Below are 22,268 nucleotides of genomic sequence, written 5' to 3' on the forward strand. Positions count from 1 at the left end.
CAGCAGGGAAGATGGCTGCCGCTAGGGGAAAACGGAACCAGCAAACAAGGAATCGCACCCAATCCTCGAACTAGCCATTTCAGGTCTTATCAGATAGTTTAATTTTGTTTTACCCCTTAGACAAAGTGAAACTGTTTTTTCCACAGGTGGAAGGGAAATCGATCAAAATTCTACTGGAAAAGACAGAATTTGCATGTCATAAAATAGCTCAGAAACTATGAAAGACTAGAATCTGATAGCCCGGAAGAATGCGTCCTATGTAAACAATGCATAGATTTCCGTTAATGTTTTTCTTTTCCAAATTGTTGTCCTTTGAGGATAGTTATTATTAATGCAAATAGCTTACTTAGCAAGACCAACAGGTTGCTCACGTGTTTATTATCAGCCACCCTTTGGGTTTCAGGCACATCCACACGGGTATCATTTTCAAATTCCTTGATGAGGGTAGATACTGCTTCTGCCATATATCCCTGATCTACCCATCTAGTCTCTCTGTCAAGGAAGAAAATGAGATTAATATAAGATCATCCATTCCTGATGAGCCTGTAGTTCCACATATCTGCTTTCACAAATTAAACTTTAAATAATTTATTGTTACAGCCCAAGATTCAGTGGCAAATTATGACAGTGTACTCACAGCCAGACTGAGAAGGAGAAATGGAGAGGTGCCTGGACTGAAACCAGGTATACCCACTAATTTGGAAAAAACCTAAAAGATGTGTAGCTTGACTGACAGACACTGTTCAGCTGTAATCGTAAAAGAAGTATCCACAAGGAACAACAATTACACCAAGCTCACCCCAAATCACACAGCTAGTTAGCCATTTGCCTGATATTCAGATGCTGGCCTAGTGCCAAGTATCTGCACTTTCCAGTTTATCTCTTGCATTATTTTTCCTCTTTTTTGTTTTAAACCAGATATCCTCCATAGTAACTAGAATACAGGTTTAGCAGAAGGATTTATCAGTCTGCCACTAGCAAACATCTTCTTTCTCATCTTGATGAGGTATACTTCATTCCCACCCATGAGCCCATTGTTTGAGAATCTTGAAATAGTATTCAAAAATCCAAATCTCATTCATTCACATCAATTACAGAGCCAATTCTGTTTCTCCACTGTGACAGACACTCCACTCTGCCTGTCAAAAACTAAATGCATGGGACAAATGAGGAGATGATTTTCTTCAAGATATTGCCATAGGGGGAAAGTTCATTAATGACAAACATCTGAAACAAAGGGAAGGGGAGGCCGTATTTCTTAGAGACAGGTAGACTAAGAAGTCATCCGAGTTATTTATGAGTCTTATGGGAATCATGAGGAGGATGGGGACTAGATTTATCTCAGAATATGTGAGGGCAGAGCTGTCCTTTGAGGTTAGCCATTTCCCAGAACATAAAAAGGTGGGAGAATTTCTTAACCACTGCTGTTTTCTGGGAACACAGGGATCCGGTAACATTTAACACTGTCAAATCTTTTTCTCTACCCCAAGTCTAAACCAAATCTCCCAAAACACTGCAGTTCATTGGTATCTTGCTGGGAACATCATGGTCTATAATATGCCTCCTGCAACCTATTCAGATGGTCTCATTCATCCTCAATGAGTTATCAGAAGTGGGCAGTGGCCAGGGAGTTTGCAAACAAGAAGAGATTTCCTGTCACAGGCTGAATCTATCTCCTGGTTGGCGATACCACAAGTTGTTTTTTCCGCCTACACCAGAAACAGCTTTCTTCATGAATAGTCATGCTTAGCTGTCTCCCTGTTGTTTCATTCTATTACAGAAATCTGTGGAATTTGCTTTTGTTGTTTGTGTGTGTGTGTGGGTTGGGTGGGTGATAACGCAAGAGATGGATATTTGGGCTGAAGATCCAAATGAGGGCCAGCTTGTGGTCTCAACTTCTCAGAGACTCTCTATTCTCATTCTCTTTAATGCTAAGGGAAATTTTCTTGCAATTCCCTGAAGGTAGAAAGTGGATAGAGCTTACTTATGGTATGTCCTTATTTTAAGGGGTAGCTTTAAGTCATTCTACCTTTAAGGAGGTGGTATTTCCTGTTAGACTTCCACCTTAGATAGGATTTGGGTTTTGAATTGCATATTCTGCCTTTCTAAATCCCATATTCATGCTCAGAGAAGTGTCAAAACTGATGCTGAGTTTTGTGTTGTCAAAAGAACTGAATCAATAATAAAATCAATCTATTAAATAATGTTTATTCAGGCAGAAGATTCACGAATTAGGTAGCACCAAGCCACATGTGGAAAGTTGACAAAATGGAGAAGCAAAAGAAGCTTCTTTCTGATTGGCTTATCCAATTCACTATTGAAACACTGTCAGGATTTCATTGGTTGACAAGGTTGGAAGTGCTGTCAGAATCTCATTGGGAAACAAGGGTGGCTTGATTTATAAGAAAGCTAGGCTTCAGTTGTGGTAGAGACAAGTCTTAGAAGCATTGTTCACTTGACTGCCAGTGCCATTTTGTTAACCATATGACTCCTATTTTAATTTCACTTAATAATGTGTTTTGTAAATATCCTCAAGACAAAAGGGTTTAAATGCTCAGGTTCCACATGTTACTTAGATATTGACCTGATCATTTCTTACTAATTTCTCACGTGTTTGATGCTTTTAGGAAGATGTTTTTAATAGTGTATCTGGGATTTTTAGTTGTTTTTTAACAGAGGATTGGTCAAACAATGTACTCTGCCATATTGCCAGAAATAAAACTTCCACTGGATATTTCAAGGGAAGAGATGTGATACTGTCACTGATTCTGAGGATAATTTTGGTACGTAGGAAGAGAAAACAAAGCTCATACTAGCGTACATAATAATTCATCACATAAATGAAAAATCCAGGGCTAGAGTATCCTTCAGGAGTAGTTTGATCAGGTCTTTATTGTTATTTCTCTATGATTTTCTTGACTCTACCCTCTTCAGAAGGAGCCCTGGTGGTGCGGTGGTTAAAGCACTTGGCTGCAAACTGTAAGGTCAGCAATTTAAACCCACCAGCTGCTCCATGGGAGAAAGATGGGGCAGTCTGCTTCTGTAAAGATTTATAGCCTTGGAAACCCTATGGGGCAGTGCTACTCTGTCCTATAGGGTTGCTAAGAGTTGGAATTGACTTGATGGCAGTGGGTAGGGGTTTACCTTCTTCAGTGTGTTAGCTTCATCCTCCAGTTGGCTTTATAAGATTGGTGCTAAAAGTAAATGGTACTACATCTAACTTGCTCTTAGTCTTACGGGTCTTGGGGAAAGGAAAGGTCCACTAAACTTATCACTGTGTCTGGGAGATTCAATTACCCTAGTTAGTACAGTTTAATTAGGATCTTCTTGGAGCTGGGGTTGTGTCGTTACTACTCAAAATAACAAAGTTGCTATACAATGTAGAGGAAGAAATGAATATTCAGGAGACAATCAAAAGGGCAGAAAAGGTAGGTGAGAAGAATAAGAAAGCTATGGGGACTTCAAGTGTAAGAGACGCAAGAAGAAAGCAGAATGATCAAAAAAGGCATATAGAGAAGACATTGAGTTAGCCAAAGATAGACCTCACAGATTTCCTGAGAACTGGCCCTATTTTTTTTCATCTGGATACGGAGAAGTAATTACAATGGAATATTTTGATCCTGTAGTTCACAATCATAGAGCACTGCTTGCCAGTATATTTAAAAGTATTTGTCAATCTGTCTTTCTCTTATTAAAAGGTTGTTGTAAAGGAACTTTTTTCTCCTTAATTGCTGAATTTCCGCTCAATCTTAGTGTTCTTTAGCTCCTGGCACATGTCTAGGAACTTCCTGGATGAGGGATTCAGTCCTGGAGTGCTTGATTTTATTATTGTTTATAAAATAAACAAACATTTGCTAATGAATGAACAAAGAAGCATCTATAAGGAGAAACTTTATTCAGATAACTGCTTTTACAGTTTAAAGACTGTTGTTGAAAGGAGATTTAGAGCTTCCTGCTAGTTTTCAGGTTCTCAGGATCGTTAAAAGGCAAGCCACCTAAGTCCTTGAAGTCTGATGGGAGGAAAAAAAGAAAAAAAGGACTGGGCATTCAAAACCACATATAGTGGATCTACTCGGTGACCTCAGACAAACCACTTCATCTCTCTGAACTTGTTTCCATCTGCAAAATGATTGATGTGCTTTATATGTCAGAAATGAGATCATCTTTGGATTTTCAGGGTACATGAAATCGTGTTAGGGCGAAGGTTTTATAGGCAAGTATGTTTCATTTCGTTGTACCTCTTCTGTAGGAAGCTTCACAAAGCAATGGGGGAAATGGCTTCACTGTCAATGAAGGGCACCATGAAAAAGTAGGATCTATGCTTAGTGACAGCCTGAGTTTTATCAGTTCAGTCTTTCCTGTTGAAAAGTGAATTACTATAATGAGACCTTATATATACACGAAGTCAAGCTGAAGAAATGGGAACAGCATGCTGTTATTAACTAGAGACTCCCCTGTACCTTGATGTTCTTGTTTATGGCTATACTCTGACGTGTTCAGGGCTCAAATATTTCATTCTCTTTCAGAGGAGCTGTTCTGGTTATCTATCGTTGCATAACAAACCACCACAAACTTTGTAGCATAAAAGAACAACGGCTGTTTATTATTATTACTTTCATAGTTCTCAATATTAACCAGGCTTAGCAGTTTTTGCCTGGGGTCTGAGTCATTTTACAGCCTTCTTCACTCATGTCTGATTCCCTGGGCTTGGGAGATTAAAAAGTCTCCCAGGCCGGAAGAGCTGGGGCTCCCGAGGAATCTCTCTCTGTGTGGCCTCTCTGTCATGTCAGCTTCAGGGTAGCTAGATTTCTCACACAGAGTCTGAGGCCTGCAGAACATGTGTCCTGACAGAAGGCTATGCAAAGCCACATGCATTGCTTCTATGACTCAGCCTCAGAAGTCAGCAGTGTTGCGTCCATTGCATCGTGTTCTTTAGATGTGAGTCATTGAAGCCTATATTCAGGGAAAAGGGGTTTAAATTCCACCTCTTGTTGGCTAGAATATCAAAGAATTATGGACGTTTTTAAAGTTTCCCTAGGGACTGCCATTCCACCATGAAAAATTCATCCCTTTGGCTCTGGAGGTCTTTTCAAGAGTCTCATACCCAAAGCAAAAAAAATCTCTGAAAGTAAAAAGAGCTTCATCCATGATCAGTTCTTTATTTAACTAGAAATCCACATGCAAGTCTATGAGAATTAAACACCATTAGGTGTAGGAAAACAAAACAAACAAAAACCCTGTGGTGTGGTAGAGAGAGAATTCATACCAAGGACTCTTGGAAGATAAGCCTGGTGCTCTGCTTCTGAAAGGTCACAGCCATGAAAACCCTATGGAACACTTCTGCTCTGCACACATGGGATAGACATGAGTCAAAATCGACTTGACAGTAACTAATAACAACAACCAAGGTGACTGGTTGAGAACAGCTGCCAAAAGGCAAAGTGAACTGAATATTAATGTGGCATTCCTGGGTTCTTGCTCCTGTTGTGCCATTAGTCCTCAGTGTGACCTTGGTTGGATCACACTGGTTACTTCTCTCATCTGGGGCCTCTGTGTTCTCATTTGTAAAATATTACATTGAGCTAGATAATTTCTAAGGCCCCTTCTAGCTCTGACATTCTGCAATCCCATTACTATTGTTTTAAATGATGAAACAGTTCCTTAATAGGCGAGAAATTAAAAGTCTTGACCCTTGGCTATTAATATCATCTGTGCCAAGGTTTAATGTGTTGAGGTGAATCAGAGGTGACAGCCACGTGTACTTCAGGGAACACTGGGAAAAGACATCTAGCATGGTTTACACAATTCGGATGAGTGAGAAAGGAAGAACATAACCCCTGTTGGCCTTCACTGGGCAAAAAGTAGTCTAACATTTCACATTGCTTCATTTTGCTGCTCAGATACTGCCTCTGTGTTTGACCATAGGGAAGGAGAAAGTTTAATTTAAGAGCAGCGGTTAGTGCTTTGACTTTCAAAGGGAGGACCCTAAACATCACCGTGGATTCCCCCTCATGGAGACCCGATAGATGACCTTTTATTCAACAGTGCCCTCTAATGGATATTTAAATGTGCTAAGTGTAGAAAAGATTTTGTACTTCAATGAGAAATCATATATGCACTGTTTATAGCACACCCTTCTGGGCCTGATTCCAGCTAGCATGCTTCATTGTCTTTGAGCTATTATGCTCCTCTTTTTAACGTTTAGGTAACTGATGGATATGGAAACTCTGCCTCGTCCAGGAGAGTTTTGATTGACTTCCTCCCTTCCCTGTGAAAAAACTATTTTGCCTCCATTTGAGTTTCAGTTCCTTTACTCTATATAAATTTTTGCTTTTTGACTTTTCCTTTGAACTGGTTCCCTCGCATCATATAAGTAAAATAAAATCTTTAACATCTGCTCATTTTCATATCAGATGAGAGTCATGATTTTAACTTTTTTTTCTGAAAATTTTCTTTTAACATAAGGTTGGATCTAAACTTAGTTTACAATAGTGATTGGAGATTTAAATTGATTTCCATTACAAATGAAGAGCATTTGGTTATTTGGGGACTGGCAGACTTAGAAGAAGATAAAATAAGCAACCACAGAACTGAGGGAAGCAGTGAGAGAGCCCAAACAACATGGCAAACTATGCAGGAGGGAGGAATGGGTGAGAAGAAAGGGCAGGGTAGGGGGACAGAGGAGATGGCTGAGGAGAAAGATGACGAGTAACTAATTCTCCACGTCAGAGACAACTGAAGAACTTTAGACAGTCAAGTCGACTGTTAGACTATGTTGACTTGTGTTTGCTATGCTTCTATAGACCTGCTTCTATTATCTAAAGCTTTGGTAATAAAGTATTGCACTCACAACTTTGCATTTGTAACACTTTTAGGGGATGAAGAATGAAGATATTGTATGTTGATGTCAGTAGTTGTGAGAAGATTTGATTGACCATATGACAGCAGGTACGCAAAGTTTAGTAAAGAAAAAAACAGAAACCCAGATGCCCTCTGTCATGGACTGAATTGAGTCCCCCAAAAATGTGTGTCAACTTGGTTAGGCCATGATTCCCAGTATTGTGTGGTTGTCCTCTATTTTGTGATTTTCCTCTGTGTTATAAATCATAATCTCTGACTGTAGTTAAAGAGGATTATGGTGGGATATAACACCCTTGCTCAGGTCACATCCCAGATCCAATGTAAAGTGAGTTTCCCTGGGGTGTGGCCTACACCATCTTTTATCTTACAAGAGATAAAAGGAAAGGGAAACAAGCAGAGAGTGGGGGACCTCATACCACCAAGAAAGCAGTGCTGGGAGCAGCACATCCTTTGGACCCAGGGTTCCTGCTCTGAGAAGCTTCTAGTCCAGGGGAAGATTGACGACAAGGACCTTCCTCTAGAGTCGACAGGCAGAAAAAGTCTTCCCCTGGAGATGACACCCTGAATTTGGACTTCTAGCCTACTAGACTGTGAGAAAATAAATTTCTCTTTGTTAAAGCCATCCACTTATGGTATTTCTGTTATAGCAGCACTAGATGACTAAGGCACCCTCCTACCTCCAAAACTCATAGTAATATTGAAGAGGACTTTACCTAATACAGGAGATGAGACTTTGAGTGATTCTACTAGAATAACAAAGAAAATAGTGACAGGACAAGTATGGAAGATATGGGGACATCAAGGAAGCTGAAATTTATGCTACAAGACAAAGGGGAGAGAGAGACTTAATGTTTCTAAAAATGATACTTAAATCCTCCCCAAGATGGTGACATAGATAGCTGAATGTCTCCATTTCTTCACAACAATTTAAGAAAAAGAAAACAGAAAGAAAAAAAATAGCAAAAGTGGTGGAACTGATGAACTCGGAGCTCTAATGACTAGTCCAATAAATAAAGTGCTTGACTGAAGGCAGAAGGAAGGACAAGAACAAGCTAGGAAAATCTTTCTCTTCATTGCTTACTAGAGTAGCTCCAAGTCTGTCTCCACATAAACCAGAAGCCACAAATACAATGAGTGGTGGGCAGGGCCATGCTATGAAATACAAAGAGTGATTTGGCTCCCTAGGGCTAGGAGAGTGGTAGATAAACTAAACTTTTACTGATGGTCTTTGTCTTCAAATTCTTAATATCTTTCTGGGGCAGCCAAGAAAAGGAGTAAGCAAGGAGAAACCAATCCTCTCTGCATCCAACAAGATTTTAAAAAGACAATAAATAAATAAATAAAAAGGGGGAGGAAAATTTATTTGCATTGCTTCCCGGCTCCATGATAGTAGATACCCACTGGAACTTAAGGGAGATAAATAGGCTGATTCTCTGAGCCTACCCCCAGAGACTTAAAACTCTCCGAAACACCTCAGAATCTGTGGAACCAGATCTGAACCGTATGGGGAGGCTGAGGTCCTGCCATAGAAGTGGGGTGGGAGGCACACATTCCCAGAATAGCTGAGTCAGTCCTGGAAAAACTAAAGAATCAGAGCAATCTTGATTGGAATTTAGGGAAAGAGGAAGGAAATGAAGAGAAAAAATAATCCCTGGAGAAAGAAAATATTCTGAGTTCCAGAGTTACCACAGTAAAAAACCCAAATGCAGCAGGTTCAGTTAAAAAAAAAATATATAAGACATGCAAGAGCACAGAAGACGATGGCCCAATTAAAAGATAACTTTTAAAAAGCTGAAATTAGTCCTATGGAGACCAGGATAATAAGGAAAAGAGAAAACTCTCTAACAACAATCCTAAATATGTTCAAAGAATGCAAAGAACACCCAGGGGATAAACTAATGGAGATCAGGGGGAAAAATGAGAAGCTCACTAAGGAGAGTTTTAGAATTCATTAAAAAAAAAAAAAAACCCAATAGAAATACCAGAATTGAGGAATAAAATAACTGAATTAGAAAATGCAAGAGAGGAATACAACAATGGATTCAAGCAGAGAACATAATAAGTGAACTAGAGGTCATGGTAACTAACCTTATCAAGTTTCAAGAAAAGTAAAGGAAAAGAACAAAGAAAGTGAACAAAGCCAAATGGAATTATGGGACATAATTAAGAAATCAAGCTAAGGGTCATAGGGGTCCCAGAGGAAGAAGAAAGAAATAAAAAGGAATATTTCAAGATTTAATGACAGAAAAATTTCCAGACCTGAATAAGGAGTTGAACTTGCAAATCCAGGAGTCTAGGCAAAGTCTAAGCAGAATGAATTCAAACAGATCTACACCATGACATATTATAATCAAACTCTTCAAAACCAAAGACAAGGAGAAGATTCTGCAAGCAACAAGAGAAAACCACCATATAACATATAAGGGGTCATTGATAAGACTATGTGCCAATTTCTCCTCAGAATCCCTGGAGGCCAGAAGGCAATGGAACGACATATATAAAATATTGAAAGAAAATAATTGTGAACCAGAAATTTTTTCCCAGCAAAGTCATCCTTTAAAAATGAGGTGAAATCAAGACATTCACAGATAAACTAATGTTGTGGGAATCTGGTACCACCAGACCTACTTTGCAAGAATTACTAAGGGGAGTCCTTCAGATGGAAAAGAAATGACACTAGACAGAATGAAAAGTAAAAAATAAAGAGACTTCCAATAAATATTATGACATGGGTAAACAAAACGGCCAGTGTATGGTATCTCCAGTCAGCAAATTTAGTAGTTAAGTTCCAAAAGCATTAAAATATCAAATGTGTAAGATATAAGTACTCATGAAGTATAATAATATAATTGGTGCCAGAGCAACAGAGATCAGGGAGACAGTATCAAAATAGCAATACAGTTTCAATATGTTAATGCCGTATGTTACTAGCGGTTTGTATTTTAAATGGTAGTATCAAGCTACAATAGGCTGTTGTAAATGTAATTTTTGTGGTAATCACTAAGAAAATATTTTAAAAATATACATAAAAAGCAGAAATAGAAAAAAACTTTAATATAAAATGCAATTAAACAGCAAAAAATAACGAAAATATAGGCATTATGAGACAAAGAAGTTAGAAGACACAAAAAAGCATTTAGTAAAATGAAAGAAGTGGGTCCTTAGTTTTCAGTAATTAGCTTGAATGTAAATGGTTTAAACTCTCCATTGAAAAGGCAGAGAGTGGCAGAATGAATAAACAACAACAAGAAAAAACATGATTCATTCTTACGCTGTCTGCAAAAGACGTATCTTAGGCCCAAAGATATAAACAGAGTGAAAGTGAAAGGATGGCAGAGAATATTCCATGCAACTAGTAACCAAAAGAGAGCAGGAGTGGCCACAGCGATATCAGACAAAATCGATTTTAAATAAAAATTTGTTATAACAGATGAAGAAGGACATTGCATAATAATAAGAGGGTCAATTAATCAAGAAGACATAACAATTATAAATATATTTGCACATAAAATCAGTACCCTGAAATATATGAAACAAATACAGATCTTAAAGGAGTAACAGATAATTTCACAATAATAGCTGGAAACTTCAATAAGCCACTCTCAATACTGGTAGAACATCTAAAAAGAAGATAAGTAAGGTCATTAAAAAAAACAAAAAACAAAAAACAAAACCCATTGCTGTTGAATTGATTCCGACTCATAGTGACCCTACAGGACAGAGTAGAACTGCCCCATAGAGTTTCCAAGGAGCACCTGGTAGATTTGAGCTGCTGACCTCTTGGTTAGCAGCCATAGCATTTAACTGCTATGCCACTAGGATTTCCAAGTAAAGACATAGAGGACTTTAACAACATCACAAACCAATTAGACCTAATAGACATATATAGAACACTCCACCCAGCATCAGTATAACACACATTTTTCTTCTATGCACATGAGTCATTCCCCAGGTAGGCCACAAAACAAATCTTACCAAATTTAAAAGATTGAAATTATGCAAAATATCTTTTCCAACCACAGAGGAAAAATATGAGAAATTAATAGCAGAGGGAAAGCTAGAAAATACACAAATACATCGAAATTAAATGATGTGCTACTAAAAAAAAAAAAAAAAAACCAAAAAACTACTGGCTCAAGGAAGAAATCAAGAGAGAAATTAAAAAAAAAATTTACAGTTAAAAAATTTAAAACACAACATATCAAAACTTATGGGATGCCATGAAGGCAGTTCTCAGAGGGACATTTGTAGCAATAAATGGTTACATTAAAAAAGAAGGAAGATCTCAAATAAATAGTCTAACTTTGCAACTTCAGGAACTAGGAAAAGAAGAACAAACTAAATTTAAAGCTACTAGAAGAAAGGAAATAACAAAGATCAGAGCAGAAATAAATGAAATAGAGAATAGGAAAACAATAGAATCAACAAAACAAGAAGCTGATTTTTTGAAAAGACTAATAAAATTGACAAGCCTTTCTTTAGTCTGGCAAAGAAAAAAGAGGGAATATGCGAATAACCAAATAAGAAACGAAAGTGGAGACATTACAACTGACCCAATTGAAGTAAAAAGGAACTTAACACAATAGTATGAACAATTGTACTCCAACAAACTTAATAACTTAAATGAAATGGACGAACTCTTAGAAGCACAACCTACTTGAAGAGGAAGTAGAAACTCTCAACAGACCTATAACAAGTGAAGAGATTGAATCACTAAAAAAAAAAAAAAAACTCTCAATAAAGAAAAACCTTGAACCAGATGAATTCAGTGGGGGAATTCATTCTACCAAGTATTTAGAGAAGAACTGACAACAATCCTTTCAAACTCTTCCAAAAACTAGAAGAGGAAGGAATATTCCCTAACTCTTTTTTATGAAGCCAGCATTACCCTGATACTAAAGCCAGACAAAAGCACCACAAGAAAACTACAAACCAATATCACTTATGAACATATATGCCAAAATTTTCAACAAAATGCTAGCAGACAGAATCCAACAACATATTAAAAAGATTTTACACCACGTCCAAGTGGTATTTATTCCAGGAATGGAAAGATGGTTCAACATTAGAAAATGAATTAATGTAATATACCATATTAATGAAACAGGAAAAAAAAAACCCACATGAACATCTCAATTGACACAAAAAAAGGTATCTGATAAAAAGAACACCTTTTCATGACAAAAACTCTCAATAAGATAGGAATACGAGGTAGTTTCCTCAACATGATTAAGGTCATTTATGAAATACTAACAGCTAATATTATACTCAGTGAAGAAAGTTTGAGAACTTTCTCCTTAAAAATGGGAACTAGGCAAGGATGACCACTTTCACCAACCCTACTCAATATTTTATTGGAAGTCCTAGCCAGAGCAATAAGGCAAGAAAAAGAAATAAAACGTATGCAAACTGGAAAGGAAAAGGTAAAACTATCTCTTTTTATAGACAACATGATCCTGTATACAAAGAATCCACTAAAATGTTTCTAGAGCTAATAGGGGGATTTCAAAAAGTTGCAGGATACAAAATAAACACATAAAAATCAGTTGGGTTTCTATATACCAGCAATTAGAAATCTAAAAAAGAGATTAAGAAAGCTACTCTATTTATAACAGCATCTAAGAATAAAATACCTAGGAATAAATTTACCGAGGAATGTGAAAGACTTATAAAACAAAAATTATGAAACACTACTGAAAGACATTAATGAAGACCTAAACAGATGGAAAAACAATCTCTGTTCATGAATTAGAAGATTAATCTTCAAGAAGAGAAGATTAAAAATTAGTCAAAATGTCAATTCCATCCAAAGTGATCTATAGATTCAAATACAATCCTGGTAAAAATTTCAACGGCATTTTCTGCAGAAATGCAAAAACTAATCTTTAACTTTATGTTGAAGAGCAAGAGGCCCAGAATAGCCAAGGCAATTTTGAAGAAGAACTAAGTAGGAGGTTTCACACTTCCTGACTTCAAAACATACTACACAGCTACAGTAATCAGAACAGCCTGGTACTGTTTTAATGATAGACACATTGTTGTTGTTGTTGTTAGGCGCCGTCGAGTCAGTTCCGACTCATAGCAACACTATCACTACAGAAGGAAACACTGCCTGGTCCTGCGCTGTGCTCACAATCATCTTGTGCTTGAGTCCATTGTTGCAGCCACTGTGTCAATCCATCTCGTTGAGGGTCTTCCTCTTTTTCACTTACCCTGTACTTTACCAAGCATGATATCCTTCTCCAGGGACTGATCCCTCCTGATAACATGTCCAAAGTATGTAAGAGCCATCCTTGCTTCTAAGGAGCATTCTGGTTGTACTTCTACCGAGACAGATTTGTTCGTTCTTCTGGTAGTCTGTGGTATATTCAATATTCTTCACCAACACCACAAATAAAGGTGTTAATTCTTCTTCAGACTTCCTTATTCATTGTCCAGCTTTCACATGCATATGATACGATTGAAAATACCATGGCTTGGGTCAGGTGCAGCTTAGTCTTCAAGGTGACATCTTTGCTTTTCAACACTTTAAAGAAGTCTTTTGCAGCAGATTTGCCTAATGCAATGCATCTTTTGATTTCTTGGCTGCTGCTTCCAAGGGTGTTACTTGTGGATCCAAGTAACATGAAATCCTTGACAACTTCAATCTTTTTTCTGTTTATCATGATGTTGCTTATTGGTTCAGTTGTGAGGATTTTTGTTTGCTTTATGTTGAGGTGTAATCCATATTGAAGGCTGTAGTCTTTGATCTTCATCAGTAAGTTCTTCAAGTCCTCTTCACTTTCATCAAGCAAAGTTGTGTTATCTGCATAATGCAGGTTGTTAATGAGTCTTCCTCCAATCCTGATGCCTGTTCTTCTTCATATAGTCCAGCTTCTCGGATTATTTGTTCAGCATACAGGTTGAATAGGTATGGTGAAAGGATATAAACCTGACACACAACTTTCCTGACTTTAAACCATGCAGTATCCCCTTGTCCTGTTTGTAAAACTGCCTCTTGGTCTATGTACAGGTTCCTCACAGGCACAAGTAAGTGTTCTGGAATTCCCATTGTTCGCAATGTTGTACATAGTTTATTATGATCCACACAGTTGAATACCTTTGCATAGTCAATAAAACACAAGTAAACATCTTTCTGGTATTCTCTGCTTTCAGCCAGGGTCCATCTGACATCAGCAATGATATCTCTCCTTCTATGTCCTCTTCTGAATCCGGCCTGAATTTCTGGCAGTTCCCTGTTGATACACTGCTGCAGCCACTTTTGAATGATCTTCAGCAAAATTTTACTTGCGTGTGAAGTTAATGATATTGTTCGGTAATTTCCACATTTGGTTGGATCACCTTTCTTGGGAATAGGCATAAATTTGGATCTCCTCCAGCTGATTGGCCAGGTAGCTATCTTCCAAATTTCTTGGCATAGACAAGTGGGCACTTCCAGCACTGCATCCATTTGCTGAAACATCTCAATTGATATTCCGTCAATTCCTGGAGCCTTGTTTTTTGCCAATGCCTTCAGTGTAGCTTGGACTTCTTCTTTCAGTGCAATTGGTTCTTGATCATATGCTACCTGTTGAAATGGTTGAACATTGACCAACTCAAGAGGTGTGATAGACACATAGACCAATGGAATATAGTTGAGATCCCAAAAATAAATCCATACATCTATTGTAAATGATTTTCAACATGGGTGCTAAATCCATTCAATGAGGGAAGGCACAGTCTCTTCAACAAAAGGTGCTGGCAAAATTAGATTTCCATATGCAGAAAAATGAAGAAAGATCCATACCTCACACTATACCCAAAAGCTAATTCAAAATGGATCAAGGATGAAATGTTAAATCTAACACCATAAAGTTCTTGAAAGAAAATATATGGGTGAAGCTTTGGGACCTGTCTTAGTTATCTCTTGCTGCTATAACAGAAATACTGAAAGCAGATGGCTTTAACAAACAGAAATTTATTTTCTCACAGATTAAGAGTCTAGAAGTCCAAATTCAGGGTGCCAGCTGTAAGGGAAGGCTTTCTCTCTCTGTCGACTTGTACAAAGTTTCTTGTCTCTTCAGCTTCTGTTTCCTGGTGATTTGGAGATCTCCATGTGGCTTAGCATTTATCTTCTCCCATCTTGGCTTGCTTAATCTGCTCCTTTAATATCTTGTAAGAGATTGACTCAAGACACACCACACACTAATCCTGCCTCAATAACACAACATAGAGAACCCATTCCCAAATGGGATTTTAACCACAGACATAGAGGTTAGTATTTACAACACATATTTTTGGGGGACACAATTAAATCCATAGCAAGACTTATTTTTATTAAATGATAGATTATCAAACAACAGTAAATGCATGTGCAGCAGAAGACAAAATAGATCATTGGGAAAGCATAAAAATCAAATACTTACATTCGTCAGAAGACTTTATCAAAAGAGTAGAAAGACAACCTAAGACTGGGAAAAAAATCTTTGGGAATGATATATCTGATAAGGGTCTAATATCTAAAATATACATGAAACTTCTACAACTTAACAAAAAGAGAAAGAATCCAGTCAAAAAATGGGCAAAGGACACGAACAGACATTTTACCAAAGAGGATATTTGAGTGACCAACAAACACATGAAAAGATGCTCATCATCATTATCTACTAGTGAGATGCACATCAAAACTACAATGAGATACCACCTCATTCCTACTAGAATGACAATGGTTAAAACAACAGAAAATAACAAATGTTGGCAGGGATGTGGGTAGATCAGAACCCTTATCCATTGCGGGTGGGAATGTAAAACGGTACAACTATTGTGGAAAATAGTATGCTGATTCCTGAAAAAACTAAAAATAAAACTACCATGTGGTCCACAATTCCACTCATACATGTATACCCTGTTGTTGTTGTTAAGTGTCTTCGAATCGGTTCCGACTCATAGTGACCCTACGTACAACAGAACTAAACACTGCCCAGTCCTGTGACAGCCTCACAATCTTTGCTATGCTTGAGCTCATTGTTGCAGCCACTGGGTCAGTCCACCTCATTGATGGTCTTCCTCTTTTTCAATGACCCTCCAGTTGACCAAGCATGATGTCCTTCTCCAGGGAATGGTCCCTCTTGATAATATGTCCAAACTACGTGAGATGAAGTCTTGCCATCGTTGCTTCCATGGAGTATTCTGGCTATACTTCTGACAAGACAGATTTATTCATTTCTCTGGTAGTCCAAGAATATTCCATATTATTTGCCAACATCATAATTCAAAGGCATCAGCTCTTCTCCAGCCTTCCTTATTGTCCAGCTTTCACAAGCATACGAGGCAATTGAAAAATATCATGGCTTGGGGTCAGGTGCACCTCAAAGGGACATCCTTGCTTTTCAACACTTTAAAGAGGTCTCATATACCCTAGGGACCTAAAAGTAGTGACACAAACAGACACATGCATACCTATGTTCATTGCAGCATTGTTTACAATAGCAAAAAAGGTTAAAAGAACCTAAGTGCCATCAAAAGAGGAATGGAAAAGCAAAATGTGGTATATACATAAAATGGAATACTCAGCCATAAAGAGAAGTGAAGTCCTGATATGTGCTACAACATGGATGGACCTTGAAGAAATTATGCTGAGTGAAATAAGTCAATCATAACAGGATAAATACTGTATGACCTCATTTATATGAAAAGAGAAACTAAAAAAAAAAAAACAAAAAAAAAAAACACTGCCAAACACATCATAATCACACTGCTGAAAACCAAAGATTTGAATAAAACGTTTTTTGAAGGTTTTCAAGGCTGTGATCTTTATGCAAGCAGGCTGCCAAATCTTTCTCCTGAAGAGCGGCTGGTCCTGCAGAGCCGCTGGTGGGTTTGAACCGCTGGCCCTTTGGTTAGCAGCTGAGTCCTTAACTACCGGGCCACAAGGGCTCCTTATGAAAATACAAGACCGTGTAAATATATAGAGACCGACAGCTATTAATAGTACCTGGGGTGGGAGGCAGGAAGGAGAGAAGGAATTATTTTCTGGGAAGTAGTGGGTTTATACTTATGGTGATGGGAACATTGGCATTGATTAAGGGAAATGGTTGCACAGCTTGATGAGTATAACTGGTATCACTAAGTTCTACACGAGAAAAAGTGAAACGGTAAATATTGTGGTAAATACATTTTACAATAAAAACAACAGTCAAAAAAAAAAAAAGAGAGAGGAGGGCTAAGGTTGCTGATACTGCTTAGATACATCTTATGAGATTAGTGCTGTTGCTTTGAAGGTATGTTGCTTCATGAGACTGTCCATTTAATTGGCCTAATACTGTTTTCAGAGTTACTGTTTCACTCCCCAGTTCGGTGAGTGGTGACTGGGGTCTTAAAACTTGCCAGCAGTCATCCAAGATACAACAATTGATCTCTCTTTGCCTGGAGCAGAACAGGAAGAAGACCCAGGAATCAGAGAAAGAACTCAACTGTAGGTTTAACTGCCTGCATGAGCTACTGCCTCATTTTCCATGAGACCAGAAGAACTGGATGGTGCTCAGCTACTATTACTGAACATTTTGATCAAGGAATCAACAGATGAATCCTGATCAAAAGGGAAAAAAAATGTGGAACAGAAGTTCAAATTTTTACAGTATCCTGCCTTAATGGACTATTGAGACTGGAGGAACCCCCAAATATATTATTCTGAGAAAATCTTCAAACAATGAACTTGAATTATCCTCTGATGTCACCTTTAAACTAAACAACTATTTAGTTACATTAGTAAAAAATGTTTGATGTGAGCATTGCACTTTTTTAAGGAATTATCTATATGAGATAACGTTGTCAACAGGAACTCTAAAGCATAGATGAGAACTTTAGGGGATAGTGAGTCTAAGTCAATGGTGGTGAAACAATATGGGTAGAGACAGGGAGAATGGTGACAAAGTGTGAAGAATGTAACCAATGTTACTGACTTGTACATATAGAAGCTGATGAATGGGTGTATGTTCTGCAGTGTATATTTTCACTGAAATTTAAAAATAAAAAAGGTAGTTAAGACAATCCTCCCTATAAGAAAGTGCCTGTGTGGCTCATAGTATTGGATAATTGTTAGGGACACAGATTCTGAAGCCTGATAGTACTGGTTTAAATGCTGACTCCACTACTTTTTAGCTATGTGACACTGGACAAGTCACCCCACTCAGTCTTTTCATTTGTAAAATAATAAAAATAGTACCTGGCCTCACGGTAATTGCAATGATTTGAAGAGTCAATATGTGAAAAACACAACAAACTTCCCTTGTAGTAGTACAAGTATTAGGAGTCCGTTAGTGGTGCAAATGGTTAACACGCTCAATTGCTAACCAAAAGTTTGGAAGTTCACATCCATCAGAGGTTCCTTGGAAGTAAGGCCTGGCGAAAAGTCAGCCACCAAAAATCCTATGGAGCACAGTCCTACTCTGACACACATGGGGTTGCCATGAGTGGGAACTGACTCGATGGTAACTGGTTTATTACCAATAATACTTTTTCATGCTGGTCGCATGGCTACAAAACAGTTGCCAAACTCCAATAAATACATCTACATTCCAGCCACAAAAAGGGGGGAAGGGAAAAAAGTTGTGGTTGACTGTTTTCATCAGAGAAGCAAAAGTTTTAATAGAAATCTCACATAGAAATCTTTTGTTACTTTTCCTTCATCAAAACTAGGTCACAAGTAGGTCACAACTAGGTCATGTGCATGGCCAATCTTGAATTAATCGCTGACCAAGATGAATGATGAGTTATCCTTAGCTCATTTGTAAGGGCTGGAATAGGTAACTGCATCTAATTAAGCAAGACAGGGTTCTGTTACTGGGAGCGATTGTGGAGGAGAACACTGAGTGGGGACAGATAGCAATGTCTGCCACACTTGCTATATGTCTGTATTTGCCCTAGAGGGAAAAATTTGTGCGTCAATGGAAAACTATGCATTGCCTAGAACACACCCTTTCAGGTTATCTGACTATGATTCTATGGGAGTAATTTAATATTTCTGTAAATTGTAGATACTGATAACAATGCAAAATAAAAAATAAAATTCTTGTTTATAACCATGCAAATGAATTCTGTACAATGAAGGGTTTTCTGTCTGGAAAAACCAGTTTTGCTTCACATTTACATATTCATTTCAATATTCCTGATCTATAAATTTGCATTGAACTGATTTTAATACCTCACCCGATTTCGCATTAATAAGTTAAACAGAATGTTTAACATTTTAATCTTTTTTATATCTGAATGAGTCCTGATTCTTCTTTTTTTTTAAAATTATATTCTAGAAGCCAGAACATTCTAAACTCTTGAAGGCCATAGTCTGTTTATTTATTTAATCTTAAGTATCAATACTATGCCTAAAATATATCAGTAGCTCAATTAATATTTGATGACTGAATGAATAAAAGGATGGATAAATAAGTGGTGTCTAGTATTTTAAAAGCAACAGAGCTATTCATTAAACTACTGTACTTAGGAATATCTCTTAAGAATATGTAATTTCTTATTCCTTTTGATTTGTTTTCTGCAAGTAATATCTTACTGTGTAAACCTCCCCAAAAAGAGCCACTATTCAAATAACTAAAATGGTTTTATTATCTGAGATAAATTAATTTTTGACATTTAAGTTTATGAAATAGTTCCTTTGTGATTAACAAATATGAATTGGACTTCCAGAAGGAAGTTAATGTGGTGTATAGAAAGAATAAAGTTTTTTTTTTGTTGTTTATTTAGAGTATTAACTTTCTTTTTATTATAAAAATAATACATGTCTATTTCAGCCAAATACCCAACATTCAGGTTACCAGCGTGGGAAGTTTAGTATGCATCCTTTCAGGCCTTTTCCTAGAGAACAGATCTATGGTTTGGGTTCACGTTTTCGCAACCCCATTTTCTAGCTGTGTAGTCTTCATCAGTTTTGCTAACATACTTAACCCTCAGTCTCCTTGTCGATAAAAAGAAGACAAAAACCTACCTGGGCAGGTTAAGGCAAGGATCATGTAAGATGATGTAAGTAAAACACATAACACAGTGTCTAGCTCACTGTGCACTCAACGAAAACAAATTTCTAGCACACACATACACACACACACACACACACAAACACAAAAACAACAAGGAATCAGGCCCAGAACACTTGTTGACTGCAGTTTTCCTCTTTTAGGCCTCTAGATTTATGTTTATCATTTTACATTGTAAAAGTAGGTTAGGCAGAGAAAGACTGAATATATAAATGGATAATGGCCAAGCTATCTATGCCAGCAGAATTCTGAATCACAGCTTCTATAGCAGACAGTACCTAACCAAAGAAAGCCAAACCTTACCTCTACAGCAATCGGCCCCGAATGGTCAGGCAGTCAGGACTTCAGTCAATGGCTGCCAGCTTCCCTATTCCTTCCCTTCTCCTCTTTCCAATTCAGGATGAACCAGAGAAAGTAAAATATGTTCCCTACACCAATCACAAAACATGTCCCATTTCTAGTTAGTCTGTCTACAGTTTCTCCAAGCCTGCAACCTCCGGTAACGATATACATGAAGCCTTCTTGCCTTCCATGTCTTCCACTATAGAACTTCCCCATTCCCTTGCCCGCTTTGAGTCTCTGCCAAAAAGCAAGTGATGGTGGTTGACTCCCTTGCTATAGAAAGCTCTGAATCAATCGTCTGTTTGTTCTAATGGGTCCCTGGGTGGTGCAAAGTGTTTGCACTCGACTACCAACCTAAAGGTTTGCAGTTAGAACCTACCCGGTAGCGTCACCTAAAAAAAGCTTGTTGATTTGTTTCTGTAAATGTTGTTAGTTTCCATAGATTCTGACTCACAGTGAACCCATGTGTGTGGAGCAGAACTGCTCCACAGAATTTTAAAGGATATGACCTTTTGAAAGCAGATTACCAGACCTTTCTTCTGAAGTGCCTTTGGGTAGGTTCGAAGTGCCAACCCTTTCGCTAATCAAGTGCTTAACCATTTTGCGTCACCCAAGAAAACTGTGGGACAGTTCTACCCTGTAACACATGGGGTCGCCATGAGCCCAAATTGACTCTACTTGTTTGTTTGGTTTGGTTTGTTCTAATTAGGTTGGTCTTCCTGGTGGCGCAGTGGCTAAGAGCTCAGGCTGCTAATCCAAAGGTTGGCAGTTCGAATCCACCAGCTGCTCCTTGGAAACCCTATGGAGCAGTTCTAGTCTGTCCTATAGGTTCACTCTGAGTCAAAATTGCCTCCCCGGGAACAGGTTTTGGTTTACTCAGTAGTGAAAATGTCTAAGTGAGGGAGCACAGAAAAGGGAGACAAGTTGGTTTCTAGCACTTTGCATTTTTCAGGGTATGAAGGAAGAATCAGAAAAGGTTTTCCTGGGTGCTGCTATTCACAGGAGTATGAGGAACACAGATCCACAGAAGAAGAAACAAACTTTGCAAAGATTTCAGAAAGACTGGAGATGAGAGATGCTGAGGGCTTCAGGGTAAACTCGGACCATTTCTTCACACACTAGGTCCAAAAATCTAAATCAGAACCATAAGAGATGCTGAGAAGAGATAAACAAGTGTGCATTCCTAAATAAGAGTTCTGCAGAAAAACAGCTGATTGCACAAACCCTCGACCCAGAGCTCTCTCTACAGGTAAACTGCTCTGGCCTTCACTGATATGGCAGAATTTCAACTTCCCTACAAGGTATTCAATTTGCTTTGCAGAGAAGTGAAAGAAGTTGACACATGAGGTAACACATTTTGAAAAATTTCAGGCAAACTTCAACAAGGCTTCTCATGTTATTCAACGCTTTACCCATGGACCAGAAGTGAATGATTATTAAGTATGAGGCGCTCCTGGCAATCTTGTGAAATAGATACTGTTCAAAGATAGTTTCCAGAAAACGGTAAAATCACACTCTTGTACAGATTGAATGCATGTTGAAGATTTTATTGTATTCATATGATATGAGGGAACCAGGCAGATGTTATAACTGGTTCGAAGAAAAAGTTAAAATAGCACAAATTTACATGAGGAAAAGGAATGTTGAAGAGGACGGGATGAATAGGAGAAGCACAGGACATTTTAAGGGCAGCGAAACTATAATGCATGACACTGTAATGGTGAATACATGGCATTATGCATTTGTCAAAACCTATAAAACAGTAGGAAACCCTGGTGGCTTAGTGGTTAAGAGCTATATCTGCTAACCAAAAGGTCGGCAGTTCGAATACACCAGGTGCCCCTTGGAAACTCTATGGGGTGGTTCTACTCCGTCCTGTAGGGTCGCTATGAGTCAGAATCTACTTGTCGGCAATGAGCTTTTTTTTTTTTTCATAGAACAGCACAACAGAAAGAGTAAACCTTAATGTAAACTATGGACTTTCATTACTAATGACTTATCAATATTGGTTCACCAATTGTAGCAAAACATCATACTAATGCA

This window comes from Trichechus manatus, unplaced genomic scaffold, assembly GCF_000243295.1.
Source record: "Trichechus manatus latirostris isolate Lorelei unplaced genomic scaffold, TriManLat1.0 scaffold00004, whole genome shotgun sequence".
In the NCBI taxonomy this organism is placed as follows: domain Eukaryota; kingdom Metazoa; phylum Chordata; class Mammalia; order Sirenia; family Trichechidae; genus Trichechus; species Trichechus manatus.